This window comes from Paroedura picta, chromosome 11 (assembly GCF_049243985.1).
Source record: "Paroedura picta isolate Pp20150507F chromosome 11, Ppicta_v3.0, whole genome shotgun sequence".
NCBI classification, from domain to species: domain Eukaryota; kingdom Metazoa; phylum Chordata; class Lepidosauria; order Squamata; family Gekkonidae; genus Paroedura; species Paroedura picta.
The window spans coordinates 41,858,881-41,878,581 of record NC_135379.1 but is presented as its reverse complement, the minus strand read 5'-3'; the positions used below and the strand labels follow the sequence as shown (position 1 = coordinate 41,878,581).

The 19,701-nt window shown below is 43.3% G+C and overlaps 1 long non-coding RNA gene across 9 annotated transcripts in view; it reads left to right on the top strand.

Moving 5' to 3' along the window:
* Positions 1-911: 911 nt before the first annotated feature.
* Positions 912-19,701, top strand: part of LOC143820530 (uncharacterized) — a 100,556-nt gene continuing 81,766 nt past the window's right edge. For 3 of the 9 annotated variants that reach the window (XR_013225390.1, XR_013225389.1, XR_013225391.1), the window contains exons 1-4: positions 912-1,454; positions 3,011-3,976; positions 6,248-6,367; positions 6,675-6,755. This is a non-coding gene — a long non-coding RNA (uncharacterized LOC143820530). Of the gene's footprint in view, positions 1,455-3,010; positions 3,977-4,968; positions 5,061-6,244; positions 6,368-6,674; positions 6,756-10,534; positions 10,946-19,701 lie in introns of those variants that run through there. The other 6 variants (XR_013225386.1, XR_013225385.1, XR_013225383.1 and 3 more) reach the window with 6 other exon arrangements.

Genomic DNA, 19,701 nt, shown 5'->3' with positions numbered 1-19,701 from the left:
CGGCGGGGGGCGGGAGTTGCGCGAGAGTTTGTCTTCTTCTGCGGGCTGAGCTCGCAATTGGGGCGCGAGGGAAGGGCCTGCGGGGCGGGCAGCTGCAGTTTTGCAATTTGCCTTAAGGGCGCCGTAAAGTTTCCCCGACGCCTTAAGCTCTTCCAGAATCGGCTTCTCTTAGTTGGGCGGGAAACAGCAGCAACGACAAAAGGTGCAATGCTTTTTGCATCACACCCCCCCCCCGCTTCACATTCACCTAAATTAAGCAACTGGGAACCGACGCCGGAGCAGCCCCATCCTCAAGGGCAAGAAGACGCCTTCGGGCTGCTGGAGGCGGCCTCTCCCCGGGCTCCTGCGCTGCCTCCTAAAAAAGACCCCGGGAAAAGTTGCAACGACCCCGTCGCGGGAAGGGACTTCGGGCCGCCTCGCTCACTCGCGGGGGCGCAAACGACCGCGATGCCGCTCGCAAGGCTGCCGGCGCTCCCGCCTCCTCTCCCGATGGGGTTTCGGGGGAGGGGAAAGGAATTCTCGCCTCTGCTGGTGCTCCGCAGCAACGAGAGGAGCGTGCCCGGGCCGGTCTGCGAGGGAGGCATTCTGCTGCCCCTAGATCTCCCCCGAGACAGGCCTGGCTCAAAGCCCCCCAAGCTCTTAATTGCGCAGGCAGACTCTGTTACTCCGAAGCAAAGAGCTGGTTTACTCAGTATTTCCGCCCCCCACCCCCAATATTGCACAGCCGGGAGTTGGCAGCAGCGCTTCGCGTGGGCACCCGTCGCGACTTTCCTCTGAGCGAAATAGAACCAGAGTCCAGCGGCGCCTTAAAGACCAACGAAGATTTATTCAGGGCGTGAGTTTTCGAGTGCAAGCACTCAGTCTGACGAAGAGTGTTTGCACTCGAAAGCTCCCGCCCGGGATAAATCTTTGTTGGCCTTAAAGGTGCCGCTGGACTCTGATTTTATTGTCCTCTGAGCAAGTCAGCGAGTGGGGCTCCCCGCTCCCGTCCCCCCAGAGGGGTCAACCACACTTGCAAACGGCGGGGCTCAGCTGCTCCCCAGCCCCGAGGAGCAGCCGGTCCCCTGGTCAGACTTAAGGGCGGGATCGGGGCCGCTCCAGGCAAGCCTGCCCCCCAACTCCGCCACCACCGCCGCGTGTTTGGCCAGCTTTGTTTCTTTCTGGCAACTCCGCCTCTTCCTTCCCTTCCCGACGGGGGGAGGAGCTGGAGGCTGGAAGGAGCCGCGGCGGCCACGTGGGGCAGGGAAAGCGGCCCGACGGCTTGGCCCGGCTTGCCCCCGGGGCGCGCGCCTGGCCCCAACCCGCGCTCCTCGCGCGCGCCTGCTTGCCTGCCTCTGCGCCCCGGCTGCGGCGGTGTGGGCGCCTTCTGCTGCCTTCCCTCGCGAGGGTTCCCCGACGGCTGCCTTTCTGCGTCCCGGATTGGGCGGGGTGTTCCCCCCCCCCGCCGGCGCCAGGTGGGCTTGTTTGTGGGCGTCCAGGTGGCCTGCACAGCCCTGGTGTGGCGCTGCACCGGCTTCAGCGGTCGGGTTGTTAGACGCCGCAGGGGTGAAGGGTCTCCTCCATGGGTGCTTGGGGGGCTTAGCGGGTCTGTTTCAGAGGGCTGGCGGCGTTGGCATCTTGAAGACCAGCACCGTTTGAGGCTGCGCTTGGGGTGCGGAGCCGCTCCTTGGCTTGGGGAGAGCCGCGGTCTCCAAGCTGAGCACTGGGTTTGATTCCCTCTTCCCCTCAGGGTCGCCTACCTCACAGGGCATCTGTGGTGGGGAGAGGATTGTAAGCCCCCTTGAGACCTGCTGGGTGACTTTGGGCCAGCCCCAGGTCTGTCAGAATTTCCCCTGCCCCAAACTCTCAGCATGAGTACAACAAATCCGCTTCTTTTTCAGACTTAACTAGTTTATGTTCTAGGCTAGGGCTTCCCACAACATAACTTCCCCATGACCCCCAAAGCTGTTTTCCCAGTGCCTGTCCAAATATCCAAACCCAACAGGTATTTCTTAGGTATTTGCCCAAAAAAGGCTGAAGGGCTATAAACCCTCTGGAAACCCAAATCTGAATGCTTGGCTTTGAGTTGTAAGACCCTCAGTGAAATTAATTCATTCATTATTGAGCTACTTGAGATTAGTGGTAGTATTTATTGTTACAGTTGTCCTGGAATATGTTTGCTAGAACTGCTTTGTGGCTTTATGCGTAACTGACTAGGGGGAAAGATGCAAGTCATGTGGGAGTTTTATGTATGTATTTTGCATATAATATTTGTTTCCATTTATTCCATAGAGATGATATGGAATTTCACTGGAATACTAAACCGTAAAACGATTTCTTGCTTGCCGCTCTTTTATCTCCATGCCCTGGAAAGCGTTAACTGGCCATTCCCACCTCTATTAAAGAGGCAGGATTCCTCAAGTGGTCAGCAACACTATTTCCTAGTGATTTAGAGTGCTTTTGCTGTTCATTGTGCATATATTTGGATTAAGAGTTCAATGTTCATATTGTTCATTAAAACAAACTTTTGAATCCAGTGACACCTTTTAAGACAAGCAAAGTTTTGTTAAAGGTATAAGCTTTTGTGTGCATGCACATGTCTTTGGGTGCATGGCATCTTTGTTGGTCTCCGGAAAGTGCACATGAACAGAAAAGCTTATTCGCTGAATAAAACTTTGTTGGTCTTAAAGGTGCCCCCGGATGCAAACTTTCTTCTGCTGCTTCAGACCAACACAGCCACACAACTGAATCTGCTGCACATTTTTTTAAAACCTGAATTGTATAATTTACCTGGTAAATATGTGGATTGTTAATTTGATAAAAGTAGTAACATTTTTATCAGCCAATCCTAGGCAAGCTTACTCAAGGGTAAACTGCACTAAGCTGAATAGGAACAAAGTCCTATTGAAATATTGGGTTTACTTCTTCATAAATAAACAGAACCAGGTTGCCTGTGGTGGTGGTGATATAGCTTTGTTTGGATATCTCCAGGATCCATAACTAAAATGTGCACTTTGTTTTTATTTCCAAGTAACGTCAACATCCCTACGGACTTGAGAAGACAAGATTGCCCTTTACTATAGAATCCTTAGTTCAAAGTGGACGAAAAGATAATTGTGTACCATCTCAGCCCCTGAGTCAGTGAAGTGGCAGAATACTCAAAACAGTTTAGAAAAGGCATGTAAACATTCCACGGATTTCGAGTTCTCCCAAGAATCTGTGTCCACAAGACCTTAATGATTCCAATGAAAGCTGGAAAGCCCAGAAAATACAGAAGTTAGCAGATCAAAAGGAATCAGCAGCCCATTTCGACAACTGGTGTGTCTAAAATAAGAATTATAGTACATTTTATGGAAATATACTTTAAAATAAAGAATATCTGAGAACGCTGTAGCTACAGATTCTGTCAGTGTTTTACCCATCTCAGTATTCTAGTTTAAATCAAAATGGTTGTAAAAGTGAGCAAGAAAAAGCATTCTTGGAACCAAAGTTTTCCATCTAACCTGAGCTGGTTCCAGTGGATTGTGGGACCAAACACAGCTGCACCTGTCTCTTTGCCATGATAGTCACTGGTGATAGATAGTGGAGGAGTGGATGTGTTTAGGTTTCACCGCCTTAGATCCGCTTCTAGTCTTCGTAAAATGGGGACTTTGGTGCCAACACCCAAGTTTTAGGCCCTTGCCCTCCAAAACATGCATCATATTAAATTAGAAGTCTTGGTGCTAATAGGCTGTTGCTATCAAGTTGCCTCAAAGCTATTCCACTGGGTATTCGATCACAACCGGAGAGTCAGTCAACTGCCCTTGAAGCATTTCATGGTCCCCTGTACCTTTCAGAGCTTCTTTGTGTGCCATCCCACCCTCTGAGGGTTGGAGAGCGGGGCCTATTGAAGTCTGGATATTGCAGGAGCAGGAGGGGCAGCGTCTCTGTTGAGATTCTCTGCCCCTGGAATCCAGGCACGTTTGGGGAAGACCAGGGAAATCAGGCGGTTATACCAGTAGGTTTCTAAACTTTTATTTGAAATATATATTTCCAGAGGCCTTTGATTCTACCCCCCCCTTTTTTTTTTTGTATTTTAGCTATCATGTTGCATATTCTTAAGACATAGAGCCAATCTTAAAATTTAGGCTCATTAACTGTGTGTGAGCTGTGATTCCTCTGTTACATGTTTTATTTACAGTGTTTTATATAGAGTCAGGGTTTGCTGAGTTTCACAGTAACCCTGTAAGTGGGTCCAGTTATTGACTAATTTTTAAGCGCTGCTGTTTATGATTGAATTGGTTCAGCCCACAATGTAATATGACATAGAGATTAAAAAAAGCAAAAAGGAATGGCCTTGCGAAGCTTAATGGATTCACCTAGCTGCTTCTGGCAGTTATTATGTTCAGGAGGTACTTGTGATAAGTATAGTTTTGAGAAGTTTTCAGCCAAGGGTATACTTGGACAGATTTGTTGTGATGACTGGTTTTGACACAGCAAAGACTTGCATCCCTCCCCCTCCATCCTGCTCCCTTCTGCTGTCATGATTGTTTTTGCAATGAGAAAGCTTCATCAGAAATCACTTAACTTTGTGATTCTGTCCATGTGAGACACCTTTAAAAAAAAAAGTTTGTTGGCATGATCTTATTACTCTGAGCACATTAATGTTTAAAGTCAGCTTTAAGGAAAGGAACAAATAAAATTCAGAAAATTATGATTAAGGTGAACTTAATTGGCCCTGACTTCGACTGAGCATTAAATTCTAGTCATCCTTATTTCAGGGGTATAATGAAGAATTAAATCACAATGCCTCTAATGGAGCAAAGCTGCCAGTTAAAGGAACATCAAAACACTGGGCTTCAGCCTTTGATACAAGGCGCTGAAAGATGGAGATGATTGACTTCTAATGCTGTGTGTTCTAGGATTGCATTTTAGAATTAATTATACCAATGCTTAATTTTTAAAAAAGCACTAACCATTCCAATTGCCCGGCAATATCCTCTTCTGCAGAGACTATTTCCCACCCTCAAGTAAAGCTTTTGTGTATATGGTTACTATCCTTTGGCTTCCGTAAAAGGATATAAAATAAAGAAGTCAGAGAGGTAAGAGATGACTATATTAGCGTTCTGTTTAGTTTGCGTGCATAACCAGTGCAACGCATTCCTTGCAGCTGAGAAATATATGTGAGCATAAGTTGTTGGTTTGCACACTAGAGGAATAATTATTCTGCCCAGTTTTAGGCTTTATAAATGTTATTACCAGAAACAGCTTAAAAAAAAAAGCAGTGGTGTGTACAGATGTTAATTCCAAATAAATTTAGCGTATATCTGATAATGCAGAGATGGTAAACGTTGACAGTTGGCTGATTGTGAAAAATAGTGTGGAAAGTGTATATTTAGTTTTTGGACATTACTTTTAATCATCTGTGTAGTAAACATGTTAGTACCATTTAGTTTTTGCTCCAGATATTTTGGATTTAGAGTCATGAACAATTGCTGTTTTTTTTTTTTGGAGGGCGGGTTGTAAAATTGTAAATGCAGCCTTTTGGTGGACCCCCCCCCCCTTAATAAACACAACATGGATTTTATTTAATTTACTCAGGTATCACAACAGTTACACCTGATAATTCTGTTGTGGCATTGTCACTCCCAAGTCATATTGGAGATGCATTAGTCATCCCACAGTATAACCAAAGAATTATGAATGGGAGGTGTCATTTTCAAAATATCTGCATAAACAGAGATAGGTTAGCAATTCTGATTATTTTTTTACCATGTGGAAAACCACAAGGGAGAGGTCTGATGGGTGAATTCAAGTATCACTTGCCCCAGTGGAGCTCCACCGATTCCAGTATTTCGATGCCAGTGTAAGTTGCCCTTGAATGCCTCCCTGTTACGAGTGGAGCTGGCAGCCCTTGTCTCCTGTTTGAAGTGTATCCTGTCAAGCATCTCCCTAGAACCAGAGTGATCATTAAATATATATCTAGTCCTTTCTGAATTATGTACTTCATCTTCTGTTTAAATCAATATGGGACTGCTGAGTTTACTCAGCCTTGTAGAAAAATTAGCTGCAGTCAAATGGAAAGCAACAGAAGCAGCAGAAAGGCACATTACTTGCCCTTTTCGTCATTCAGCTCTATCCACCAGGTGCCTTTTTTTGTGGCAATAGGTAACCCCTTAAGTGCTGGTGCTTAATGATAGAGGACAATTGATGGGGGGGGTGGAGATGAATGAAGTGGTAAGACTGCTTTGAAAACATTCTACTCCAGTTCTTCTGTGTTTCTTAGCAGATTTCTTCATCCAGAAAGAACCATCGTGTAGAAATGTTAACTTGAAAATATTTGACAGCTGGATGAGAATTCTATGTAAAAGACCTCCAAATAAAGCAATTTTGGCGATAGAGTCAACATGTAAGTGGCCTTTGAATTAGCCCACCAATCTTTTAATTTTCCTTCCATTTGTAAAAAGGTTAAACTTGCTTTGAATATAAATCGTTGGTTTAGATACAGTTATACAAGCAAGCCAAGTAAAAATCCACTGGGCTGCTTTCAATGAAAGACCCTCCAAAGACAAAGGGAGCCTCAGTAACTACCCTGCATCATGGTGCTGCTGCTAAGAGCAGCCATGCACTTATAGGTTGTAAACATTGTCTAAATGTAATATCTGAGCTTTCTGATGTCTTGAGCAAGGACAGTAATGGCTGCCGTTCTGTGTCAGAGGTATGTTGGAGTGGTTGCCATGGATGGAAGAAGATGAGTAATGGAGCCAGCCGCCAACAAAGGACATACAGCGTTTACAGTATGTTTTTCGGTTTTCTTTCAACGCAGAGTCAATATAATTCCGTCTCTCAGATTTCATCCCTCTTCCCCTCCCATCTCAAATTTCAAAATGGTCGCAGATTTTTTTATTCACGAAAAGGTTAAAGGCGTTTCCCCACCGCAACAGGGATTAGCTTACCAGAGGATTCTGGGACTGCAGATGTATACTGCGGCAAAATCCTAAATTCATCAGGTTTTTTTTTTTCTAAATCATTTCCAGGCCCCAGCTGCTAAAAATAATAGTATTATAGTAAATCATTGATAAGATTAAAACATAAAGCTGTTTTACACTCCAAAGCGTCCTAAAACACTGAGCTTTCCCCTGATTTCATTTCTTAAACAAAGCAAATTTTAAAGTAGCTTTTCTATCCCGAGCACGCAGCGCCATGAAATCGATAATTTTTGATCTTTTGGTTAGCAGGCAACATGGTGAGCGGTTGTGGTGACTGAGGCTGCAGACATGTTCTTGTCAGCTCAAAATTTTCATATTGTTTTTGACTCAGTGGAGACTTGTCGATGGGATACGGAGCCAGATATATCTTCCAGCTTCCTGTATTGCCGAAGGGATTTATAAAAAAAATAGTTTTTATGTGCCCATGTACAAATATTTTCTTTTCTTTTTTTAAGACAATTTACTGGATTTTAAACCAAAAAAAAATTATGTCGAAAGAATGGCTGGTGTGATTATAATCACATCATGCAAGGTCCACGGTTTCCATTTAGTGAAATTTCGCAGAGGGCAACTTCTTAAGAACATCCCTGCTGTGCAGAGTGAAAAGCATGAACAAACCAAAGACAGAATTCATCTGTGTTTATATTTTACAGACAATGAAAAACCTACTCTTTGTATGCCTTTTTTTCTCCACCTTATTATTTCATGAAAACTGCAGCATCCCCTCCCCACCCGAACACTCACTGCCCAGCAATGCAGTGGATGGTATTTCTTTATTTCTCCCCCCCTCCCACCTTCTTCTTCTTTTTTTCTCTCACAAATTCTGCACGCGCCATCTTTGTCCATTGTTATCCTCTCCTGAATTCAGTTGGCCAATCGCTTTCAAAACAATTAATAAATAGAAGGCGAAACGCCCCGATCATAGTTTATACATTTTTGTTTCTCAATTACGTATTTTCCCTTCTCGTTCCCCCCCCCCACACCCACACCCCCACCCCCACCAAGAAGACAGGCAGAGAAGCCTCCCCAAGAATTTCCTGAGACTTCCATAACCTGTTGTATACCAAGATGATGAGAATATTAACATAATAGCAACAGCTGCAGTCAAAATAGAACCTATGAGATAATTAATGTGCTACAACAAATTAATTTGCTGCAGGTGTGTGAGACCTGAACTCCATAACCTAAGCTAGTTCCAGTCTGAATACAATTAAGCCCCCGCCCCCACACCAAACAAAAAATAAAATGCAGATTGCCATGTCCTGTTATTAATAGCTCCTATGCCTATTGTCAGGGTCCATCTCTCCTAATATTTTAATCATTAGCAGAAGACAAAAAAAAAAAGTTAGAGGATTTTCAACCGTGTTATAAATGGCTGGCATTAAGGAAGTATTTAAGCACGACTCGATGATGCCTCCTACCTTGAAAATTAAACACCTTTTGCTGTGGTTTAAGAGCCTTGTTGATAAAAGGAAGGGCAGTGATGCGAAAGGAAGGGCATTGGTAAGTGCGCATGGAGGACTTCTGATGAGCTGTTCTCAGCAGTGGCTGATGCAGATGGACTTGCTTTGCATCTTCTGCTGGAAGAGAGAGGGGGAAATAACACTGACATCTGAGGCATACTGGCTGAGCACGGCAGTCCCACCGAACTCGGGTTCTGAGCAAAGCTGGTTTGGGTTGGTCTGCTAATATTTAGGGTGTTTGGCTCATCAAATTGGTAAGTGGAATAAGAAAAGGCCTCGGGAAATTAAGGCTAGGCTTACGGGTATATTTTTGGATCACGCTTTGACAAGTCAGTGTTGGTTTTTAGATTTGCTGCTGCTACCAAATTGAGAGATTGTCTAAAGCCAGCGATTCTGCACTATTTGTTTTGAAAGTTGCTCAGCCTTACTGAATAACCTTGGTGCTTTTCTTCTGACTCCAAGGCTGTGTAGATGCAGGTATGCTTTTCTTTAATGCTAGCAACTTAATTTCTTGGAGTCTGATTAGATTTCCTTGATATTTTGATTTAACTTCACAGTGTGTTGAGTATCCAGAGGGACTGTTTGCTCTGGATCATCCTGTGCACAGGGGGTTGGGGAACCTGCAGATGCCATTGTTCACTTTACTATGAGCAAAGGAGTCATGTGGGGGAAGTGTTCACCCAACATCTCTTAGGCCAACTTACACCCCTAACTGAAGTATGTCTGCCCTGATCCAGTGATAGGTGCACCGGAGCTCAGTACAGTCTTGAATCTGGCTGCCCAGGTCACATCCATGATTGGGCAGTCCCGCTTAAGCTTCCCCATAGGAGACAGGAAGCAGTCACCAACATGGAAACGTACAAGACTGTTATTTGAATTATTAATATCCCTCAAAATAAGCAGGATGGTGACAGACCCCATGTCTTCAGATGTGTCCTTACGCTGCCATATCTAAAATGAGAACTGAAGAGCTGTATGGGTGTGTAATTTTCCATCAAATCTTCCTCTGTGTTCTTCAGATCCTACCTACCCACCCCCAAAAATAAGGCTATGATACTAAAAAGAAATAGCTCCAGTAGGAGCAGTAACTACAGGGGTAAAGATGTCCACCTGCAATCCTCTTGGGTCGCTTTAAAAGTTACCTCTGCTCACTTGAGATGGTTATTGGGTCAAGTCCATGACTGAAAACCGGATTCTGCTGTTGTTGCTTGTAGTTTAGGCTCAAGGATTTTTAGAGGAAGAAGAGTTGGTCTTTATACCCTGCCTGTCACTACCAGATGGAGTCTTTCTATTGCGTCTCCTTCCTCCTTTCACAGTAGACACCTTGTGTAAGGTGACCAGATTTTAACATTGGTAAAGCGGGACACCATTGATCGGGGGGATTCTTGATTAAAAAATTGGTCTATATGGAGCAACAAAAAGTTTCATAGAATGCATAGAACGCAAAAATAGTATTGTAATATATATATCAATTTCAACATAAGTACAATTTGCCAGATACCCCCAGATGTCCCTCCAAAAGTGGGACAATCTGGTCACCTTAATATTGAGATATAGGTGGGGCTGAGAGAACTCTGATAGGTCTGCTCTGTGAGAACAGCATTATCAGGACTGTGATTAGCTCAAGGTCACCCAGCTGGCTGCATGTGGAGAAGCAGGGAATCAAACCCAGCTCACCAGATTAGAACCTGCCGCTCTTAACCACTGCAGCAAGATAGCGCTTCCTTGAATTATGGCACTTTTTAAATTTTTAACTAACTGTAGCGGTCTGATCCAAAATCCCTTGAATTAATAGAAATATCACACTGATATTTAGACAGACCATATACAATATATACCAGCTAAATGTTTATGTGGTATTAAACAGGCCTGATTACCTCTTTTTTAAAAAAGCATGTTTGATAGAAAAGAATTCCATAGGTACATATCCCTGCCTCCATGCAGGCACTCAGGTGATCATAACCAAGTAACCAAAAGCATGTTTATTTTATTTTGCAAAGCAAAAAACAGTGGCTAGAATGTCCCGGACATTAGATGTATACTTCTCTCTTCTAGCAAAAACCTTTTATCTCACCCTTTTGGGGTACAAAATAAACTTTCTGAATTTTGCATTTTTTTTTACAGGAAATGCCAAACTCGTCTGACTTTTCCTTGTTGTTCAAGGCAGTGTATTTTATGCTAGCAGCTAACTTTCCTGCGGGATAAGAGTTCCATTTTCCAGTCAGCCGTGGATTAATTCTTACATGTCATTGCCTTTTTTGTATTTCTTCTGCTCCTTCACACCATTCTGCCCGTCTAATCCTTAAGCCCTTAATCAGACCGAACTTCCATTGATATTGGCGACTCTTTTGTCTGGATAACAACTGCCAGACCACTCCCTATAGCTGCATCACTCTGGTGATATTCATACCACTCAGCTATAATGGAGGCATGAATAAAAAGTCTCCTGTTTACCACATGGTAACAAATCCATTCGTTTGTTTTTCTTCGTGCTTCTGTATGAAATGGCATTCTGAAGATATGGGAGCGTCGGTTCTTCTGCAATAAACAGGTCACCGTTTAGCTGTCTGAGCAGATGGGAGCAACTGGCTAGCTAGAAAAATAAGAACTCTGATTCTATTCCACCATTTTTATACAGATCTCTTCAGACTTTTTAATGGGCAATTGAAAAAGAACCTGTTGTATCATTTAAGAATCAAATCAGTGCATGCCATTTAGATTCTACTTTTTATAGCAGAGAGGTGTTTGAGCGGGACAATATCTCGAAATTTAGCTTTGCTGCTGGTAGTACAGACCATTACCTCAGCCAACACTGTCAGGAAGCCAAATTTCATTTGCAGAATCATGTAAATAGTATAATTACGTTGGTTAATTTCTGTGTGCTTTGGATTGTAGCTGAGAAAACCATTCTTTCCAAAGTTAGATTCAGGCGGCAATCCTATTCATACATATTTGGAAACAAGCACTATTAAAATAAGAGGAATTAAACATGCAAGATCAGGCTAATAGCATAGACGGGTATAATTCAGCGGCAGATAACAGTTGTAGGATCCTATTGTCTAGTGTCAGTGATATCACTGGAGCCAAATAACACATTTCTGGGTTTTTTTCCTGCTCATGTCAAATGATTTTTTCAAGAAGCTTTGTGGGTTTTTAAAAATTAGGGTGAATAAGGAAGACGTAGGTTTTTAAATACATATTTGGCTCTAAAGCAACTGTAATAATAATCCCCCCTCCCTGAGTACATTGTCATTTCAACATAATTGCCTTAGTTGCCATTGGGGGTGGGGGGTGGGGGTAAAGGAAGCATTTTAAGAGTCATTTTATTTTTTTTACAGTGTGGAAATGGCACAATATCATTCCTTTTTTCGTTCCATTCTTGTGACAGGAGACCAAAGATATCGGTGATAATGTAGAGTGCTAAATAATGATTATATTAGTACCTTTTATATGGATTCACAGTAAGGCTATATTCATCCTGCCCTAGCTGGGTCAATATTATCCCTATTTTGTAGATGGGGGGGGGGGCAGGGAGGTGCCTCAAGGCCAGGATGGAGCAGAATGCCCGAGATTTGCATGAAAATTGCTCACACTTTTACAGTGCCATCGGGATCAGTGTTACACTCTTCTAAACCAACTGACTTTATTTGTATGCTGCCTTCCCACCGAGTTAGGGTCGCCATGGCAGTGAACAATCAAAATGTTGAAAGTCAATATAGAGCAGGGGTAGTCAAACTGCGGCCCTCCAGATGTCCATGGACTACAACTCCCAGAAGCCCCTGCCAGCGAATGCTGGCAGGGGCTTCTGGGAGTTGTAGTCCATGGACATCTGGAGGGCCGCAGTTTGACTACTCCTGATGTAGAGTATAGATGAGTATATTTAAAGCAAATGGAACATGACTCTAGAAACACAAGCTGGGAGGAGGCCTAATGAGAGTTACAAAACAAGCATGTTCATCCCTTGGTAGAAGACAACAGTAGAATGAGACAGGCGAATCTTGCTGGGAAGAGAATTGCAGGGGTTTGGCACCGTGACCAAGGATCCTCTTTCTGAGGTAGTCACCCGACTAGCCTCAGATGCCAGGAACACCTGAATCAGGGCCTTGGCAGATGAACAAAGTGGTCAAGTAGGTTCATCTGGGAGTAGGTGGAGCCTTCATTTATTGGAACTAATTGGAATAACATGAATATTTCAAGCCATTCTCGTACCTCTAACCAAAGTTTTTGGGATATACTAGTATTGCTGACCCAAAGATCCAACAGCATTTATGAAAGGATTTTTTTGGGGGTGGGTGGGATATCTAAGAATTATAAAAACACCATATTAAAATCTATTGCTAGTGCAAGCCAGAAAGGTCAGGAATCTGCTTGTCCAGAAGAAGAGAGTCTTGTGGCATCTTAAAAATAACAGATTTATTATGGAATCAACGTTTGTGGGTTGGAGCTTATCTACCGATGCTTGAGACCTTGACAAAATTGACTTTTCACTGTCTAAAATCAATTAGCTGCATCAGCATACAGGGAGATTTACATGGAACAAATCTGTCCTTATTCTGCCATATTTTAAGGGGCTGATTCTCGTAAAGTGAAGCACTCATGACTGGCAAGAAAGCAGAAGTGGCTCTTCTTAGTAGCACATGTAGCATGTGCTATGGGCCCTACAATTCTAGGAGCCCCATGATTTCAGGGTCCCTGCAGTGGTATAGGGCAGGGGACCTTCACAATGTGACTGTTAGGGGGGGGGGAGCTCTTCATACTTACTTAGATTGTGGACTGAAAGAATGAAAAAAAATAAAACTCTCAGGTTGCTTCCAAAGTTCCAACCATCCCTGGTAAGGGTGCCCCATTGTTATAGCACAAATAACAGCACCAGTTGTGCTTCACTATGCTTCACTTCCCCATGGATCCTTAAGCTGGCTCTGGTGGTACAGATCCAGGAATCCTTAAGCAGAGGCTGCATGAAGGTCGTACACCAGGGATAAAACTGCGGCCCTCCAGATGTCGATGGACTACAATTCCCATGAGCCCCTGCCAGTGACATCTGGAGGGCCGCAGTTTGACTACCCCTGTTGTACACCATCAGGCAAGCAAGATATGTACATATGTACAGAAAATGGCCTCCAAAACTCAAGCTGAAGGCCTGTTTAGCTTTATTTTAAGAATCAGCTTCTAGTCCTTGTGAAGTCTAGGAAAAATAAATGTAATTTTTTTCAAAGTGCAGCAGCTTCAGTCATTTTAGCTCTGCTTTTATTTGCGGACATGAGCTAGTGATAATGCTTCTCCGTACTGTGAGAGCCAGTTTGGTGTAGTGGATAGGAGTGGGGACTTCTAGTTGATCTATATACAATCATGAACAATGGATCTTCATGCCATTGGTCAGTTTCTGTTTAATTTCTGTGAAAGAACACTTGCATACTTTTATGGTTGGGGGTCACCACAACATGAGGAACTGTATTAAAGGGTCACGGAATTGGGAAGGTTGAGAACCACTGCTTTAGAAAATGCTAGAAATATTCCATGGGAATTGCTTTTCTATATGCTTCCTACACCCTCAGTTATGAGTCCCTTCTCACCCCCACCCCCGTTCTGGTCTTTTTTCCCTGTATGTTCTGTGGACAATGCAGAAACGTATAGACAGTTGACTAGCATCCCCAGCATAGAGATGCAAAATATAGTTCAGGGCTGCCACATAAATTATGCAGCAAGGCCTCCCAATTTAAGCCCGATGCGGCACCCCGGACAAGAGGCCTTGAATCAGGCGGGAAGGGAAGGGGAGCCAATTAAGAGTGCTGTCAGGAGGAGGGGCTCTCTTTGTAAACAGGGAGACGTACTAATAGCACCATGCCAGTCACGCTTCCCTTTAAGAGCTTTGCAGCTTGCAGTGGGATATCAGATTGTTCCTTTGAAAAAGAGGGGGAGAAAAGGCCAATGAGCAAATAGCTGGTAATTCCATTTCTCTGTTTGCTGCTGAAATTCTGAAGTTGATAGAATGGGAAAGCTCACAGCTGATTCACAACTCACTTTTTGCTACACTTAAAATCAGCCTCTCACTGTACCTTTTTTTTTGGGGGGGGGGAAGGGAGGTTAGATTGTATCTGCTGTTTGCTTAGTTATGGCTTGTTTTTAATTCTTGGTAGGTGCCAGAGGTCCTTTTCTAGACAAAGGTAGGCTGAACATATTTAAGCGCTAATGGAAACACAGGAGCATTTTCTTTCTTGGGAATCGTCAGTACGAGTTATATGAATCTGAAGCCAAGGGGATTTAATAGGCAGTGGCTTCGTTCACTGTGAAATTTCTGGAACGGAATATTTAGCCACAATAAGCATAAATGAATTTAAATCCTAATATTATAACTCAACTGGAATGTAGGTTGGTTTCTAAGGCTTGTTTTCTTGTAACTTTCTATGGAACATTTGAGAAATCGGCAAGGCCAAGTCTGTAATCCTAAATATAGTTTCTTGGAAATAAATTTCATTGAAAACCATGGAATTTACTTCTAAGTAAATGTGGTTAGAATTAGGTTGTAAATTGCTTAGACCCAAGTCAACTGACACAACCAATTTGTGGATCATAGCCATAAATAAAATTACAACATTACCTCATCACTTCTGAAATTATGTTCCAGAATATGGAGGATTCCTCCCCCTCCCCAGTATACTCCTTTGACTTCCAACATACTATCCTTGAATGTCATCTATATTGAGGATTTTATAAAGATATTACTTAAGAGGTGGTGATAACATTATCAAAATATTATTATTGATACAGTTATCAAAGCTGAGACCCAAAGAAAATGGCCTCAGATCACAGGGAAGAAAAAAATCAAAGTGGACATTCTAGTAATGACTACGGAGAGTATTTTTGGGCGTCTTATAGGTGAAGAAGTCCATTCTGACGGAAGGAAAAACATACTATAATGGGACTATAAATATCTCCTAATGCACACAAAACACATTCCTCTAACAGTGTTCTAACTGTAGTAAGATTCTTTTTGAAGTGAATTATCAAGCACTGAGAGTTGGGTATTATCAGCCATAGATAATGTCAAAATAATGGTAAAATTCCAGTTAAAGCTGGCAAGGAAAAGGATAAGTGGGGAAATATTGTGGGATTCTCATACTAAAATTTTGAGAGAGTTGTGCTGGTCTATGATCATAATAATAAAGATTGCTCTAAAATACTAAAGCAATGTGCTGAACTAGGATGCATAGATTCTGTGTCAAAATGAGCTAAATTTTATTCTTCTATTACATGATAACAAATTGATATGTTTGGGTGCTTTATTTTGCTTGTGCCAAACAAGGAAGTTGCACAAAGAGCTTTTCCTTATCACTGAATCATTATACCGATCACTAGAAACCCTGTTCAATGTTTTGCCCCACCACCACCTTCATTCCTAAGATTTCACAGGGAACGGCCTGTAGCTCAGTGATCCAGCACCTACTTTTTTTGCATAAAATAGGTCCAATCCTTGATATCTCAAGTTCAAGCATCTTGAACTTGAAGCGAGCTTGGTGTAGTGGTTAGGAGTACAGACTTCTAATCTGGTGAGCCGGATTTGAATCAGCGCATGCAACCAGCTGGGTGACCTTGGGCTTGCCAAAGCACTGAGAAAACTGCTTTCACAGAGTAGGAATATCAGGGTTCTCTCAGCCTCACCCACCTCACAGGGTGTCTGCTGTGGGAAGAGGAAAGGGATGGCAAATGTAAGCCACTTTGAGACTCCTTTGGGTAGAGAAAAGCGACATATAAGAACCAACTCTTCTCATTGTAAATTGCTTTCATGTGTTCACTTTTCAAGCTTCCTTTGCAGCCTTAAGGATTAGAAATCTTTTTGAAAAGGCGATAGTCTTTAGGGGGGGGAGGGTGTTCAGTCACTGAATTTTGTACATTTTCCATACAGTTGTAGAATGCATGCAGCTTTGCTTACGACCACCGTGCCCTGCTTTGAGCTAGCGCAATGGATTTGCAATGCCAGGTCAGCTCTCCTGTAGCTATTAAGAGTCCTCAAGAGATCTGGGAATCTCGTATATGGAGGAGATATATCAGCCACAAAGTGCCCCGCAAGACAAGCTACCTAGAAAACAATTCCTAACAAAGTCTCTCTAGTATCCAAAGGCACCACTATGTGACACATGGAGAAAAGATTTACACATCCTGAGATCAGTGTTATTGCTTTGACAAATACGATAATCCCGTGGAGCTCGTTCCTGCATAATCATTTCAGTATGTTTCCCCTGACCTCAGAAATAGAATTAGAGATGAGAGCACTTGGGGAGATGAAAGGCGTTTTCCATAGGCTTTCCATGGCCTCTGGGCTGATAGCGTCCAGAAATGGTATCAAAAGGGCTTTAGAAATCCGGGCATTAAGGAAACCCCAAGCAAAACATCAACATGAATTAAGTCTGCCGGTTATGTTTGCAGTGCATGGTTTCATTTGAATGGCTTTCTTAGTTGTGAAAGCTCTTGGAGTAACTTTCAGGCTGCACTTTAAACAGTATAATAATCATGATTGTGAGTATTATATTTCAGAATAATCAACGCATTTCATATAATTATGCAACCCTGCAAGGTAGTTATCACTTCCGTATTGCAAATTGAGAGCTGAGGCTGCTTTCCTCAGCTTGCTTCATGAGTCCGTAGCAGAGGCAGGATTTGAACCAGGGGCTCATTGATTTGTAACTCGTGTTCATTTTCTGTCTTGAGATGCAGCCCCACATTGGGACTGTGCAAGAGCAGGCTGGCTGCAGAGAACTTTTCAAAGCCAAATTCCTCAAGGGGGTGCTTCCACCCCTCTGAACAGTGCATGCACCTGGGTTCCTGTATCACATGTCCCAAGGGCAGAAAACCCCACTCTCAGTTCCTTTCTTGCCACCATGATAGGAAAATGTGCTTTGCTGTTTTTCTGTACTTGACTTTTCCCAGGCTTTTGGCCTGTGTTAATCACTCCACACTAGTGGGAGGAGTTGCGCAGTCTTGATTATGGCTTCCCCACACAGATGAACACGAAAAATACTGTCTATTCTTGAGCGAGGTTCACAATGTTGCTGCGTGTCCCTCTCAGACTGATCTTCTTGCTTGAGAGCCACCTTGTGGGAGAAGGCCTTATTGGCCGGTCCACCAAAATCTCCGAGCCAACTCCCTTGGTTTCAGAACGGACCCCAAGATTAGACCTCCTTTCGTCTATTCCTTGGCTCTGGCCTGTTTCAGGGCTTACGAAGCCCACTAAGAAGCCAGCCTCAGCTACACCTAACACTGCCTCTGGTGCTGGAGTAGGCAATGTCTGGTGTACAAAGTTAAGAGGAAGAAGAGGGCCCTGAAGGGGGCAGCAAGAAGACTGTTAGATAGGTCAGAGAGTTCAGGACCTTTCTATCTTTTAAGCATGCCTTTTGTCTGTCTCTAGACTGATACTCTCAGGCAATTTCCTCTTTCTTCACGGAAGCTTCTCCCTCTTTCTCCTTGAGCTAGCCATATAGGCAGACCTATTCTATCTCTCCCTCTGTGCTATCACAAATGTTCTTCTATAAATAAACTTTTTCCTCCTTTAACCTAAGATATAGCGTGTGCATATCAATGACTTATCCGCCCTGCTAACATCTGGAAGCCTCCAGTCCTCAACTGAGACCAAGAAAAGGACTGACTGGAGATCCTCCAGCCAAGAAGCTGAAGAAAACCAAACACAAAGAGAAGGTGTGCTCCTCGGGCAGCAGTCCAATCACAACTCCTCCCAAGGTCAAGGAGGCCCCTGTGGTGCCCATGGTCTCATCTCATCAGACCCACCTCTCCAGCCCTCAGTCCTGTGGGGGATTAGGTTATATCTGGAGATAACCATTTGGAACTCCTCCTGGCCCAAGGGGAACTCCAGTAGCCTCACATAGGGCGTCTATCCTCTCAAGCATCTACAATCTGAATAAATGAACTTCTAGCTGTATAGATAAGCAGTGGGTGCCTTCCAAGGCCTTGGTTCACACATATGCTCCAGCAAAGCACATATTCCCTCCCAACAGTCCATGTTTACATTCTCTCAAGGTGAGAGACCTTAATTTTGCATCAGCCAGACAGCTGCCAGCAGCCTTAGAGGGGGCAGGGAATGTCCTATCCCTTTAAAAGAGGCTTAATGTGTAGACATGGACAAAGGAAACTTTTAATGGCATGGCGGTAAATAAGGTCACCTGGTAAACAGCACGCCATTAGGACTCTCATAAAGGGAAAGGTTTAATGGGATTACTAGCCTCCAGGAATTACACCTGGTGTACAGTAGTAATAGCAGTAGAAGAAGAAGATAGGTTTGGTTGTATTGGGCATAGGCCCTCACAATGAAATAAGAAGACATGATCAGCTAAAAAGATAAAATTCCATTAGCCATTTAAGTACAATATTTAGGGTTTAAAAGTTTTAGGATACTATTTTTTGGTGTGGCCATTATGGCTCTAACTTCCCTGGCTGCGAGGGCATAAAGAGCCAATCGGATATAAATGAATCAGTGTCAGACATTTAAAAAAAATGAATTTATCCTGCTCAGACATTGTGGGTGCATCTGGACTTAACCTTAAAATAAACTTCCTTGCGTCATCATATAGTAGATCTACAGTGATCAGTGCCCCTGGAGGAAACAGCACGTTTAGAAGGTAGATACTATAGAATTATATGACTGCTGAACTTCCTCCCCAATCTCTGCTCTACCCAGATGTTACCCCCAAATCTCAAGCAATATCTCATGCAATACTAGGCAACCATAAATCTTAGTCAACTAAACTGCGTCAGTACTGAGGAATTGTCCGGTGTTTTGTTTGCAGCGTGGAAGAAATAACTGAGAATTGCCAACCCATGGAATTTAGCAGCACACTGTGGAAGAGAAATGAATGTGTAGTAGTAGTAGCAGCTGCTGCTCTGGCATTAGTAATGGCAGAAAGTGGAAGGAGAAGCAGTGAAACTTGTAGTAGATCAGTCACTCCAGTGTATGTTCTGTTGTATTTTGCAAGTCTGTTCCAGGAAACCAAGCTATGATTCAGACCAAACCTGTTCAGTTAAAGAAATAAGTCTGATCTGAAAGTCTTCTTCAGAGTTTGACCGATCTGTCTGTTTTTTGTTGTTGTTAACAAGGCAGCTTCCACAGTATGACTCTCCTTTTCTTTCTTTTTTCGTTAAAGCTAAGTTAAGATGGCTTTTATGTTTACCTTTCCCATCGAGCCATTCCGGAAAGCCTGCTGCTGCTTTTTCAGTCTCTTTGTAAGCACCTTGGACATCTATGACGTTCTCTGAGTGCTCTATAAATACCAAAAAGTATTATT